The following is a 15,477-nucleotide window of genomic DNA, read 5'->3' as shown; positions in this document are numbered from 1 at the left end:
CACATTGCACACACAGATAGATGTGGGAGCATGCCCCAGAATCGGTGGTATGATGATGAGTGCAGAGAGCTATATAGACACCTCCGTGCCAAGAAAGCACTGGGGACCATTACACAGAGACAGGCGAGCCGACAGATGAGGATCCTCACACGCGGTAAGAGGCGTGCATATGAGGAGGCACAGTACTGGGATATATACCACCTACTCATGAGCAGAGATGCAGCCACTGCATGGCGCAGGATGAGAGAGCCTCGCCCTCGTACCCCGATTCAGGATCCACACACATGGCACACATATGCAAAGAGTCTCTACCATATCCCTCAGTAGCCGCCCATACCACAGCCACAGGAATCCCGCCCCACCACCTCTACTTTCTTTACCGCCTCGATGGTAGAGAGAGCTATCCGCCGGTTACAGCATGGGAGATCGGCTGACCGCACAGGTATACAGAGTGAGCATCTTATTTATGCAGCTGACACACTGGGAACCTTTGTTGCTCACCTCTTTAATAGGGCACTAGTGGAGGGCCTACCAGCTGAGTTAACTATGCACACCATCGTGCCTCTCCACAAAGCGGGAGACATGCTAGACCCCAGCAACTACAGGACTATCATGATTGGTCATACTTTGGCCAAATTTTATGGCGCAGTGCTCGAGGCAGAGTTGAGCTCATATGCAGAGGAGGAGGGACTGCGAGCACCAGGGCAGGTTGGATTCCGACGAGCTTTCTCCACTATTGACCATATATTCACTTTGAGATGTCTGATTGACCAGGCTAGGGCGTGGGAGAAGAGATTACACTGCTGCTTTGTGGATTTCCGCAAAGCATTTGACACGGTGCCACAAGAGAGACTCTTCCAGCGCCTACAGTCATTGGGGATCCCATCAGAGATGGTTTGGGGCATCTATGCTTTATATGAGCAGGTCTTCGGGCGCATACGATGCCCCGGGGGGCTATCTGATGTTATTGCTAGCACCATAGGTGTGAAGCAAGGATGCCCACTCTCTCCTACACTATTTGGGCTATACATCGATGAGGTGGCTGACTTCATTGGTCATGGTGGTGGGGACGGGGTAGACATCTCAGGTACCACAGTCCACATTATGCTATATGCAGATGATATTATTCTGGTCTCTGAGTCGCGGATGGGACTACAGCACCATCTCCATGCACTTGATGACTTCTGCACATAGAGGGGGTTACACTGAACCTTGGGAAAACCAAGGCCATGATTTTCCACACCTCAGGGCCGGTTCGACGACGACGACAGGCCATCTTCACACTAGCAAGAGGACAGGTAGAGGTGGTAGACTCATATGTGTACCTGGGGATTACATTTACGACTCCGCCAGGAAGATTAACTATGGCACAGGCAGCCAGGGATAGACTCACACGAGGGTATGCAGCTCTGGCCATGCTAGAGAGACAATGTCACAAGGCACACTTTCAGGAGCAAGGGGTGGTTGTTTGACACACTAGTCACCCCTGCTTTGATGTATGCTGCAGTAGTATGGGCACCTGGGCTCGCCACCTCCACATGGTCTCAGATAGAGAGGCCTCAGATTCTCAAGCTCTCACGGATGATCCGCAGCAAACCCTCCGTCCCACATGACATTGTCCGGACGGAGTTTGTTGCACCTCCTATCTCTTCCTTCAGCGTTTCGTTTATCACTTTCCTTTGGGCATGCATCTGCTCGGTCCATTCCTTTTCAAGCTCCTGTCGCATGGTGTTCATCTCTGTCCTTATGTGAAGCTGTATCTCCTCATAAAGGGCCTCATCTCGTGAGGCCATCTTCGCAAGCCTTCGTGAGCTAGGGGACATGATCCCTTCTCTCAATCTTCTGCAGTAGGCATTTGGTGCCTTCGTGGGGGTTTGAAAGGTTGTCTCACCATCCTGTTCTCCCTCCAGGGGTTGAGACATGTTTTCCCCTAGTTGTTGCCTTGGGGGCCTGAGCAAGGGTGGGTGGGAAAACAGCGGCCAACTGCCTGCGCACAAATTAGAGGGTCGGTGGGAAAAACGGGGACCAACTGCCTGCATACAAATCAGAGCAGAGAGGTGGGAAGAGGTACGTACAGAGTAGCGAGGCGGGCAACTGCCTGCGCACAAATCAGAGCAGCAGAGAAGCGGGCAGAGGTGCGCACAGAGCAGAGGTGGGCTACAGAGGTGCGCATAGAGTAGAGCAGAGAGGCGTGCAGGTGGGTGCGGATAGAGCATAGGCGCACAGGTCAACTCAACAGGCGCACAGTTGGGTGCGCATAGAGCAGAGGCGCACACGTCAACTCAGCAGGCCCATAGGTCATCTAAGAGAGAGAGAAAGAAAGGAAGAAAGAAAGAAAGCTGTATTAACGTCTACTAGAGGCCGAACTCGACCTATGAGACAAATCAATGTACAACTGTCAATGTCTTCTTGATGTCCAGAAAAAAAAAGGACAAAATGAACATGAAATAAACTATGAAAGTACTGAGCTAGTGGGGGGTGTGATGGATGGAGCACTACTACTAGAGGCTCAGTATGCAACCTATATGCGCAGGGTATACAAGAATGCAATGCAGATCTGTCTAGCTCCAACTAGTACCATAATGGGGGTGTAATATGTGATAATGGCGAGGCAAAAATACCTCGGAGCATGATCTCCGGGTGTGAGTGTAAGTGAGCTAGCCGCTCCTAGATATGGTGCTGATGTCGAGCCCGTATCTCTGTGATCTCCCTTTGATGTAGTCTGGGAGTCTGGTAGCCTGGTGCTCTCGGTCTCCGTCTGGCTCGGAGGTCCGCAGTGCGCTGAAGTGTAACCCCCTCCTGTGTCAGGATAGGCACTAAGATAGATCTTTGGAAGAAATCAGTAAGCTGGAGCTGTCCCCCACCTCTCTCTATGGTATGAGTCCATAGCAGTGTCTCTCTGTGGCACTGTGTCTCTAACAAGAACTGGCCAAATCTGTGCTGGTCTACGGACTCCATGATCTGGCGGAGTGAGGGATGCCCACTGAAGATGGTGGTGTATCTCTCTCTAATGACACTATATGCTCTGCATCTGCATACATAATGTTCCTCACTCTCAACCTCCTCCTGGCATAGTCTGCATATCCACTCTACTCTGGGGATCCGTGCTACCCTACCTGCCTCAATCTCAAGCTGGTGTGATGACACTCTGAGCTGGCCAATCACCACTCGGGCACTGTGAGGCATGTACACATCCATGTATCCAGGTCTGTATGAATCCATCCGCTGAGATACGCATAAATTGATCTCTGTAGTATAGCATCTTCGGCGGTAGAGGTTGACTGGGTGTAATCCAAGTCTCCTGAGTGTATCGCTGCCATAAATCCTGCCAAAGGACTCTGTTCCTCTCACTATGAGAGAGCTGGATGTGTGGTGCATGTATATCATACTGGAAAGGTGGCAAGTGATCTATGTCAAGACCATGCTGAGTGAGCCACTGTATCATCTGTGAATACCATGATCTCATATCTCCACTCTCTGCGGGCTGCCTGGAAGCCTCAAAAGCTCTATGTGAGAGTCAATCTGATGGCATATCTCTGATCCTCTTAATGAAGCAGATCGTCTGGAAGAGGGCCTCTACTAGATTTCAAATAAGAGAGAAATGCAAGCCCAATGGGTTGAGATGGAATTAGCCCAAGCCTTGATGCACATAGAAATGAAAAAAGAGATGCAGAAATGGAAGGATGACATGCTCTTGGAGATTGGCACAACAGTGTGGCTGCAAGTGAGAAGGAAATGCATTCATGGGCTGAAATTGCCAGTGCCACAAAGAAACAAATTGAGGAAGTCAACCCATGGATTGAAGTAGTAAAAAAGCAGAAGGATACACCAGTCAATAAAGTAGAGGTGATGAATGCTACATTGGAAGAGGAAGCCAAGAGACGGGCACGTGCCTTACATGTACGTGTAGTTGGGTGGGAAGATAAGGGAAATCCCCAAGAGGATGCAAAAGCTCTTGCAACAAAAATTGGAGCCACTGATGTACCCATTACCGGATCATGGCGAGTAGGCAGAGATGAAACCAGGGCGAAGATATTGATCATGAGGTTTGGTGACTTGGAGAAGAAGAAGGCCTTCCTCTCCAACAAGATGGCCCTTAAGAGGTAAAAGATTTATTTAGATGAGGACCTTACACCGGCACAAATAGCACACCGGAAGGAACACATGCCGCGTGTGCTTGAGGCAAGGAAAGAGGGGAAATGGGCGGTATAGAGAGATGGCCGAGTCATCATTATGGAGAGGAGGCCCGCTTGATGGTGCGCGGCCTATGAGACCTTGCGATTCACGGTGTGGAATTGCAACGGAGCCCTTGGAACAGATGCAGGATACTTTGAGGATACTTTCAGACACAATGATATCGCTATGTATATGGAGACCCATCAGTGCACAAACAAGAGGCTTCCTGACGTGCGGGGTTATAGATGGCAATTAGTTTTTTGCCCTTAGGCACGCACAATGGGAGGTACCAGAGGATCTGGAGGAGTGGCAATACTTTTCAGGGAGGAGCTTCGTGACAAAATACATGTGGTACATAGAGATGCAGATGCGAGGAGGTACATGTGGGTCCGAATATGCAGCGAGCTATATGTGGCGGTATGCTACTTTTCCCTAGCCCACTCCAGGTTTGCACCATCAGGAGAGTCGCCCTATATGCCGCTATATGATGATATCATGAGGTTTGCCAGCATGGGAGACATATTACTATTGGGAGACTTTAATGCACGTACAGGCACAGAGCAGATAGAGCTGTATGATACTCATGAGGCTATGTACCGGGCGATCACGGCAGAGGATGTAGGGTTACAGAGATCAGCACATGATGAAGGGGAGATTACAAATTATGGCACGCATTTTCTCACACTCGGGAGTGCACATGGGTTGGTCATATACAATGGCTTATTGAGATGGCAAGGATCAGATTCTCTCACACAGTGGAACTCTAAAGGGGGAGCGAGCACAGTGAACTACTTGATGGGGTCTCCTTCATTGATACCTGATGTGCGGGGTTTCACGATTTCCAGTCGCCCATTGGGATAGCAGCCGATCATGCATACTTGAGTTTCACACTAGTAAGTAGATCCCCGAGAGATGGGCCAGCCAGTCACCTAGGTACCCGAGATATCAGTTTACACGTGAGACAGTGGGGTTTACGGAGATGCAGTATCTGATGGCTTGTTCGCTTTAGACCCGCATAGCCCTCTGGACGAGATCACGAGAGGATTGGCAGGTGTACTACATGCATCCGCCTCATATGCGTTTCCCTGCACTATGATCCCTTCCACCCCCCCCCTGCAACAGTGCCCCACAGAACAGTTGGTATGATGATGAGTGTCGTGAGACACGAGCATAGCTATAGCGTGAGATTGCCACTGGGACTCACACGCATAGACATGCCAAGATGATCTTTCGGCGTCTTGTGCGGAGGAAGAAACGAGCCTATCTGGCTAAGCTAGAGGAGGAGTTCTACCAACTCTTCTTGGGGAAGGACAGCAAGAGGGCATGGAAGATGTTTCAGGAGAGACAGCCTAGTACTCCGATTACTGAACTTGAGGCATGGCATACTTATGCTAGAGAGCTATATGATGCACCAGGACACCAGCCCCCCACCCCCCCTCCACTAGGAGCTAGACCGGCTAGTAGCACCTTTTTTACTATGCGGATGGTGCTAGATGCGATAAACAGGTTACAGAATGGAAATGCACAGGATCATGATGGGCTAGTTGGAGAGCACTTCTCATATGCACGTGACACTTTGGCTCCGCTCATCGTACATGTGTTTAATCGTGCCATTTGTGAGGGTTTCCCGGCAAGCTGAAAAGAGCATGTCATTGTACCACTCTTTAACAGTGGGGACCCCATGGTACTAGGCAACTACACGACGATCATGATTGGTCGTTACTTGGCCAAACTATATGGCTCTGTATTGGAGTCAGAGCTGAGCCGCTGGGCAGAGAGGCATGTTTATCGAGCACATGGACAGGCCGGCTTTAGGAGAGGATTTACTACCTTGGATCACATACTGACACTTCGGGCACTTACTAAAGAGGGCAGGGCACAGAAAAGAAGGATATATTGCTGCTTTGTGGACTTCCGGAAAGCCTTCGATACCGTACCATCATGTGCCAGGCCTATGCACAGATTGCATAACGTTGAGGTACCCGAGGATATGCAGTGGGGGATATATGCTTTGTATGAGTCTGTGAGACAGGCAGAGTCTGAGCTCTAGGTGGACTATCCGATATAGCGACCAGCACTGAAGCAGGGATGCCCACTATCGCCCACCCTCTTTGGATTGTGTATTGATGCCGTCTCTGATTATGTAGACAGATTGGGAGGCCCAGGGGCATGCCTGGTAGGGGTGTTGATACCCATCTTGTTATATGCTGATGATATTGTTCTAATCTCAGACTTTCCTTAGGGATTACAGAGACACCTGGATGATTTACAGGCTTTCTGTGCAGATAGAGATCTGACTGTGAACCTTGAGAAAACCAAGGTTATGGTGTTTAACACCACACAGGCATGGGTGATGACATTAGAGCCTCAGTTCACTTTCTGAGGGGAGCCGATTGAGTATGTCAGATCATATGTCTACTTGGAGTTACTTTCACACAGGACCGCGTTTCTCCCCGGAGACACAGCATCTAGATTAGCTCGAGGGCATGCAGCCTTGGGGGCACTTGAGAGGCAGTGTGCACACATACAGTTTCAGGAGCCGTGCACCAAATTGTGGCTATTTGATACTCTTGTCACATTGACCCTCATGTATGGAGCTTCAATTTGGGGGCCCAGCATACATCACAGATCTCAGAGAGGGACGGATGAGGGATGGAGGCAAAGGGAGAGACCACTGATTATGATGAGTCCTCGCATGATTCGGAGAAAATCATCAGTACCACATGAGATTGTTCGGGCGGAGCTGGGTGCCGCACTAGTAGTAACCGAGGCCCTATTCCAGGCAGTTACCTTTTTACAGCGGCTATGGGAGCTCCCTCAGCAGAGGTACTCCCAATTGGCATTGACCTCATCCATATAGTTGGCAGAGGATGGAGGTACTCATTGCTGTTACGCGCAGATGAGATCATGGTTTGACCTACATGGTTTGCGGATAGAGGCACTACCACCCTTTCAGTATAGTTTGGATTGTCCATTTTTGTATCTCACCCTCTCAGAGCAAAGCCGCGTGATCAGGATGGATATCATCAGAGCGGACACAGAGAGGACATGGACTAGCCCCCTTGAGCCCTTAGGCATGAAAATGGCTCATTACAAAAGCCATTTTCTACACCTCTCACCAGATGATTTTATCACCCACCTGGTGTACATGGATGTACATCTATCACATGGGATATGTTGTGCCATTTGAAAGATCCGGACCTCATCACACCAGCTGCGGATTGAGATAGGGCGATATGTGCATCAGATCTTGGATGACCGCATTTGTCAGCTATGCTACCAGGAGGCAGTGAGAGAGGAGCACTACATTTGCCGATGTCCAATCTATTATGAGACCCGAGGGAGATATCACTGCCTCTTCCGAGAGGGTTTTGGGCCGTTACGTGTAGAAAATATGAAAGCAAGAGCAGACTAGAAATGAAACAAGAACATAAATGAAAGACAAAGAGTTACCTTGAGATGAGTGTAGACAAGACACAAGATTGATGCTTTCATTGATGTGACACCTACAATTTATAGGTGAGAAGTACAAGATTGAGTAGACTCACTTATGGGATAAATGTAGAGGTGCCACATGGCACTAGACTCAAGACACAAAGACTGAACTGAAACTAGACTAGAGAAATAGTACACCTAGTGTGCACTTATTTCCAACACCCTCCTTAAGTGGACACTAGGAGGAAGACAAAAAACAAGACTATGACATGACAAAAGATAAAACCAAGACAGAGAGACTAGATAGACTGAGAGACAAGACAGAAGACGTGACAGACAAAAATCCTGAGACACCCCTCCTCAAGTGATATCCTCATATGGGTTCACAAGGATAGGGACAAGATGGATCTAAAACAAGACACAGTCAGATTGATAGACAAATAGACAGACAGACAAGACTAGATAGACAGAAGACTGACTGTAGACAAACAGATGGACCTTGAAGACATCCCCTCCTCAAGGGCAATCTCTGCCTCTTGGGTAGGGACAAGAGAGAGGTCAAAAAGCATAATGAGTAAGACACTAGAACCCCTTGACCTACATCATCGGTGGTCAAAGTGGTAGACAAGAAAGGTGAAGTAATCAGAAAGCCCACTCCTCATCATGTGAGGAATGAACAGCAAGATCTGCTGATGTAGATGCTGCAGCAACATGGGCTGAGGTAGATGCAGGGGCTGATGTAGAGGTTTTAGAGTAGCAGTCCTTCTCCCGGTGATTATCACGGCCACAAATGGTGCATGGATGAGCCTTGAAGCAGTCCTTCTCCATATGATTAGTTTTCCCACAATGGGTGCAAGGCTTTCTTACCTTAGAACCTCCTTTCTTTGCTAAAAATGCAGTGTCAGTTACCTTTTGTTGTTTTGTTCTTTCCTCTTCTTGGAGAGCATTGATGATACCTTCAAGAGTAGGATTATTGTGATACTTGAAGGTAGTGACAAAAGTAGCATAGGTGTCAGGTAAGCTTTTGAGAAGCACAGCAATAGCAATATCTTCGGAGATAGGGGACTTCACTGATGCAAGCTGAACCATAAGACTGCGAAAATAATTGACATGAGAGGCTATAGTAGCTCCCTCCTGCATGTATAGATCAAAGAATGAGATCATAAGTGCAATCTTAGAGTTTTTAGAGCGGGGTCCAAAAAGGGTATCCAAAGTGATCCATGCTCGAGAAGCAGACTGTATGTCGGAGATGTGATGAATGTAATCATCTCCAAGACAGAGCAGGATGATAGCATAGGCTTTGTCATTCTTGGCAGTGGGAGCATAAGTGATAACTTGCTCAATGTCGGAATCTTCGGGAGCAGCATGGTGAACAACGTCCCAAAGACCTTCTTTCATAAGATGGCACTTGATTTTGATTTGCCAAGTATGAAAGTTGGAGCCATTGAATTTGTCGATAGACATGAGAGAATGAGTAGAAGAGGCCATGTGGGAAGGTCTTACCTCTTGCTAAAATGCAAGGGCAGTGTCTATTCCCTTACAAGATTGCAGAAATGAATGAAAGAAGAGATCCAAACTGTTTTTAGAAGCCGGCTCTCTCACCACTTGTCAAGGCCATAGCATGTGACAGCCCATCGAAGCATGAGGAACTAGCAGTTTGCAGATATGAGGATAAGAAAAGGACTGACCAGCAAACTGAAGGAGACAATGCACAGTACCTTGTAGATTCTTCAAGAGAAAGCGATGGCAGAACTGAACTGCCTTTAGATGATGCGCACCCTTGAGTCGATGAAGAAGGCAGCCAAAGGAGAGCTGCAACAGTACAGCGGGCAGCAGCAGCTCCAAGAAAACGAGAGGAGTACGCAGCAGATATGGAGTGATGCGTAGCCTGTAGATGAAGAAACACCGCCTCCAGCAGATAGACGTAGGTTGCTGCAGAGGTGTTATACAGCTCCTGTGAATAAGCAGTACAAGTGCTGCTCATCCAGAGAGGGAGGCCGACAGTAGCTGCAGGTATGGCCGACAGAAGCTATAGGAATGGAGTGATGCGCAACCTGTAGAGGATGAAGCGCCAGCAGCAGAAGGTATTAAGTGATGCGCAGCCTGTAGATGAAGAAACACCAGCAGCAGCAACTGGAAAACAGGCTGGCGCAGAAAGTTCAGGCCGGCGCAGCCTTTGCAGAATGTAAATAGACTGGTCCTACAAGCTGAGCGCAGCTAGGGAGATGGTGGCCTGAAGCTATGGCAGGCAACACAGGGCAGGAGCAGCCTGCTCTGATACCATGTAGAAAATATGAAAGCAAGAGCAGACTAGAAATGAAACAAGAACATAAATGAAAGACAAAAATGAGTTACCTTGAGATGAGTGTAGACAAGACACAAGATTGATGCTTTCATTGATGTGACACCTACAATTTATAGGTGAGAAGTACAAGATTGAGTAGACTCACTTATGGGATAAATGTAGAGGTGCCACATGGCACTAGACTCAAGACACAAAGACTGAACTGAAACTAGACTAGAGAAATAGTACACCTAGTGTGCACTTATTTCCAACATTACGCAGGGTCATGGAGTTTGAGGATGAGAGATACCTGGGATTGTTCCTACTTGAGCTCAGGAGACACAGAGAGACCCTCTTGGTAGATAGGAGACCGAGCCATTATGTACCTAGACAGAGGACCCTGACAGATTTCTTCGGCACGAGCACCAGCAACCCAGCCCACACACCTCCTGATACCTCCTCCATTGGGCCATCAGGGCACGGACCACGCTCCCAGGGAGTGACCACTGATAGAGGAGTCATCTTATGTCGTACTCGTCGGCCACCCCCACCAGGATCCTGACCACGGCATCCTCGCCATCGCGAGATCAGACCTATTCCCGAGACGAGCCTGGAGACGGGACGGGTGAGATCCAAAGATTTTGGCAATGAGGGTCGTTTTGGAGTGTTTCTCTATTTCGGCGTAGAGGACCGCGAGCTCGGCTTCGGAAAATACAATGGTTCACCCGGCCGAGGGAGAATGATTAGCCATGATGCTAATCGTAGAAAAAGGCCGACTTGAACCCGGATGAGGAGCAATCCGAACCAAGGGGAAGAGGAAGGCGTTGAGGTGGAGGAAAGGAAAGGAGGGTGGAAAAGGGAAAAGCAAAAAGGAAAGGGAGGCAAGGGGGAGATGGTTGGACACAAAGGCGAAGAGGGGCGGGGGAAGGGCAGCACAACAGGGCTGTGCAGAGGGAAGGGCAGAGGAAGGAGGGGAGGCGAAACGATCAACAGGAGGGTGAAGAAGGGCGGGCAGGGGTAGGGGCGAACAGAGGGGAAGGAAGAGGCGAATTAGGGCGGGCAGAGGCAAGGAGGGGAGGCGGAGGAGGATGGGGGGCGAAGCAGGAAGAGAGGCGGATGGGCGTAGCGAAGGAGGAAGGAAACGAAGGAGGAAGGTGGGGCGCAGCGATGGAGGAAGGAAGCGAAAGCAGAGGAACAGAGGTGGAGGAAGGATCAGAGGTGGAGGGGAGTGATTCAGGCAACGAAGGAGGAAGGAAACGATGGAGGAAGGAGGGGCGTAGCGATGGAGGAAGGAAGCGATGGCAAAGGAACAGAGGCAGAGGAGGGCGTTTCAGGGATCAGGGAGCTTGCAGTGCGTGCTCGTTGTTTTCTGGTCAAGCTATCTTCGTTGATGGATTGTCCATTTTTGGATCTCACCCGCTCAGAGCAAAACCGCGTGATCAAGATGGATATCATCAGAGTGGACACAGAGAGGACATGGACTAGCCCCCTTGAGCCCTTGGGCACGAATATGGCTCATTACAAGAGCCATTTTTTACACCTCTCACCAAATGATTTTATCACCCGCCCAGCGTACATGGATGTACACCTATCACATGGGATACGTTGTGCCATTGGACAGATCCGCACCTCATCACACCAGTTGCGGATTGAGAGAGGGCGATATGTGCATCAGATCTTGGATGACCGCATTTGTCAGCTATGCTACCAGGAGGTAGAGACTGAGGAACACTACATTTGCGGATGTACAGTCTATTATGAGATCCAAGGGAGATATCACTGCCTCTTTCGAGAGGGTTTTGGGCCGTTACACAGGGTCATGGAGTTTGAGGATCAGAGATGCCTGGGATTGTTTCTACTTGAGCTGAGGAGACATAGTGAGACCCTCTTGGCAGACGGGAGGCCGAGCCATGATGTACCTAGACAGGCTCTGTTATTATCCTCCATCATTAGCTAACCTTAAACCCCCAACCCCAACATCTTCCCGAACACTTTGTTGACCTTCTGTTGACACTTGTCTGACTGATCTGATTGAAAATGACCCGACTGGTTCGGCTGAATCAGACTTCCTCTCTTTTGTGTCCTCTGTCACTCTTAGATACTCAAAACACTCAAACATAGCAAGGGTCCAACCCTATGGACTCTCAACTGATTGCAGCTGACTCACAACTGACTCTGAACCACCATTCAGCCCACCAATCTGTCTGTCTGACTGCTGCTGATAGTCTTCTGACTATCAGACGTGACTCAAAACTACTTCCCTTCAACCCTAAAGATCATATCTACCCTTCTACCTCTCCAGCTGATCATCGTTGATGCACAACTAACTATAGATGGCACCCTTGTGACCCTATTTGACACCAAATCCTCTTAACTGAAGGTGACTAATTCAGCCATGAGTTAGCTTTGACTCCCAAGACATCATACGTACACCCACAGTTATTGTATCTCAACAAACTCAATCAAAATAACACAAATAAAACTCCATATTATAAAATCTCATCAATCCCAACAACAGATTCAACCTCTAAACTCTTATCCTTCTTCACGGAAATGAAACTAGACCTTGTCTCAACATCCCCGAGACATGGGCTCAAACATAAGACAAGAAGAAAAGAAAACTACAAAAACTTAGGGGTCCTCCATAGGTCGACCTCAGCAATAGCTCTTCAAAGCATCATCTTTACTCACAACTTCAAACATCACAAAATTCACTGTCACACGCAGCATATCATTCTCAAGCTCACTCAAACTAGTCTTCAATTGACAAACAGATCTACAACTGAGCAGGTATCGGACTGAGCCAAGTCTCTAAGAGAGATGCTCCACAGAGATCCTCGGGCAACCACATCCTAGCTGATCCTCTGGTCTTCAGCACACCCTCTGCTCTGACCCAAACAAATCCTCTCACATTGTATTGCTCTTTCTTCTGTAACCATTAAAAAAAACTGCAAGACCTCCAGCGTGCAATCTTCAACAAAACAAATTGACTTGCAGGTAGCCACTTCATTGGAGTCTCTCTCTCTCTCTCTCTCTCTCTCTCTCTCTCTCTCTCTCTTTTCTCTGGTGGTCTCTCTAGCCACACCTCCTCCCTTCTTCTCCCCAAAAACTTCAAAAAATTCCCTCTTCAACTTGTCACCGCCTTGCTTTCTTCCAGAAAGTTGCACCGCCCGATTTCCTCGTTCCTCCATACACTTCCCTTTCTCGTTTCACGATTGCACGTCTCCACTTGGCTGCCATGCCGCTTTTGCCGCCTAGGATCCACTTCACACCACCATATATACATTATCTTTACCTATACACCATGTTTGGATTGGGCTTGGGATTCCTCTCACATAATTGAAATGCTAGATGGTGCCTTTATTGCTGTTAATGGAGTTGTATGGAGTGGTTTGTGGAAGAGAGGAGTTTGGAATACAAAAGCATTATGAAACACTTAAAAGTGTTTCACCCAGGGGGGGTTGGGCAATATGTGAGAGGAATCCTAAGCCCAATCCAAACACGATGTATAGGTAGATGAAGTGTATATATGATAGTGTATGGTCGATCCTAGGTGCAAAAGCAGCGTGGCGGCCTGTTCGAGGATTGTTTGTAGGTATTTGATCTAGGTGGGTGGATTAGTTCAGTTGGATGGCTTTGGAGGTTGGTGTTACACCTTTTTGGTCCAGGTGGAAGGGTCAATTGTTTAGAGTACACGAGAGTGTTGTGAAACACTTGAAAGCGTTTCAGTGAGAGGGGTGGGCAATATGTGAGAGGAATCCTAAACCCAATCCAAACACGATGTATAGATAGATATAATGTATATACGGTAGTGTGTAGTGGATCCTAGGTGGCAAAAGCGGCATGGCGGCCAAGTGGAGATGTGCAAGTGCGAAAGAAAAAGAAAAGATCATGGGTGAACGAAGAAATCAGGGGGGCGCAACGTTCTGGAAGAATCAAGGCGGTGACGGGTTGAAAATGGGTTCAATTTAGTTTTTTCAAAAAAAGAAGAAGAAAGGAGGGGTGGCTAGAGAGACCAAAAATAAGAAAAGAAGGTGTGGCTAGAGAGACCACCAGAGAGAAGAGAGTGCCTGCAGTGGAGAGGCTATCTGCATGTCAATTTGTTTTGTTGAAGATTGAAGGCTGGAGGTCCTGCAGCTTTTTTTCATGGTTGCAGAGGAAAGAGTAGTATAGTGTGAGAGGATTTGTTTGGGTCAGAGCGGAGGGTGTGCTGAAGACCGGAGGATCAGCTAGGACGTGGTTGCCCTAGGATCTCTGTGCAGCATCTTTGTTAGAGACTTGGCTCAGTCTAATACCTACTCAACTGTAGCTGCTATCTGTCAGCTGAATACTGGTTTGTATGTGTGTAAGAAAGACATGTTATTTGTGGCAGTGAATTCAGTGAGGTTTGAGCTTGTGGGTGAAGATGAAGCTTTGAAGAGCTGTTGCTGAGGTCTACCTGTAGAGGATTCCTATGGTGTTTGGTGTTTTCTTCTCTTATGTTTGAACCCATGTCTCAGGGATGTTGAGACACTAATATGTTTTTGTCTATTTGAGGAAGTCGGAAAGTTTGGGTTTTAGTTGTTATGAGTGGATGCAAAGTGTTTTGATTTGATGTTTTAGTTGTGGTATGTGTGTTGCTTTGATTGAGTTCATGGAGATGGAGCACTTGTGAGTGTTAGTCTGATGTCGGGGAGTTGGTGCTGAGTCAAAGCTGACTCAGTCATCCTTAGATGAGAAGATACAGAGTCAGACAAGGTCAGCTGAGCATCAAGTACAATCAACTGAAGGTGTAAAGGGCTAGGACTGGTTTATCTAGGTTGAAGGGAAGTGGATTTGAGTCAGGTCTGACAGTCAGAGGACTGTTAGCAGTCAGTCAGACTGGTTTGTGGGCTGAATGGTGATTCAGAGTCAGTGGTGAGTCATTTGCTGTCAGTTGAGAGTCCATAGGGTTGGATCCTTGCGAGGTTTGAGTGTTTTGAGGATCTAGAAGTGTCAGAGGACATAGAGGAGAGGAAGTCTTAATCAGTTGAGTCAGTTTCAGTCAGATTCAGTCAGACAGGTGTGTTAGCAAAGTGTTCAGCTAGGTCCTAGGGTTGTGGGTTTGAGGTTAGCTGATGCTGGAGGAATATAGAAGAGCCTGGAGGACTCATATCAAACTGGGGTCAGCATCAACCACTTGAATCAGTTTACAGTTAGCTATGTGTCAGCTGGGAAGGATACAGGTTAGCAGACTATCAGAGGAGGTCAGCTGTGGCACAGGTGTTGGAGGTCAGATCTAACTTGGGAGGAGAGCTGGAGGAGTCAGTTGAGTCAGATTGGGGAGTGTTGAGGTGTTTGATTGTGTCAGCTGAAGGGCTGAGGATAGGTGCAGAGTTCATTGGTGCCCTTGGAGCTGGGATCTTAATTCTGATCCCTTTACATTTTCTTCTTGTGTGCCTGCTGGTGGTGTTATAGAGGCCATCACCTAGTAACCTCACAACGTGTTGATGTTGTCACTCATGATCAGAAGTAAGCCGTTGGTGCCCCATGACATAATACGTGCGGAGTTTGAGGTAGCCCCAGTGGGTGCTCTCTTCCACACCATTACTTACATTCAGCAT

General features: G+C 48.2%; 1 protein-coding gene across 3 annotated transcripts in view; it reads left to right on the top strand.

Moving 5' to 3' along the window:
- Nucleotides 1–15,477, top strand: part of LOC147628123 (uncharacterized) — a 230,797-nt gene that overhangs the window by 192,276 nt on the left and 23,044 nt on the right. The window lies entirely within an intron of this gene.

This window comes from Cibotium barometz, chromosome 19 (genome assembly GCF_041138505.1).
Source record: "Cibotium barometz isolate CiBa-2024 chromosome 19, ASM4113850v1, whole genome shotgun sequence".
NCBI lineage: Eukaryota > Viridiplantae > Streptophyta > Polypodiopsida > Cyatheales > Cibotiaceae > Cibotium > Cibotium barometz.
The sequence above is the reverse complement of the archived record's forward strand: the minus strand, read 5'-3'. Positions and strand labels throughout refer to the sequence as shown.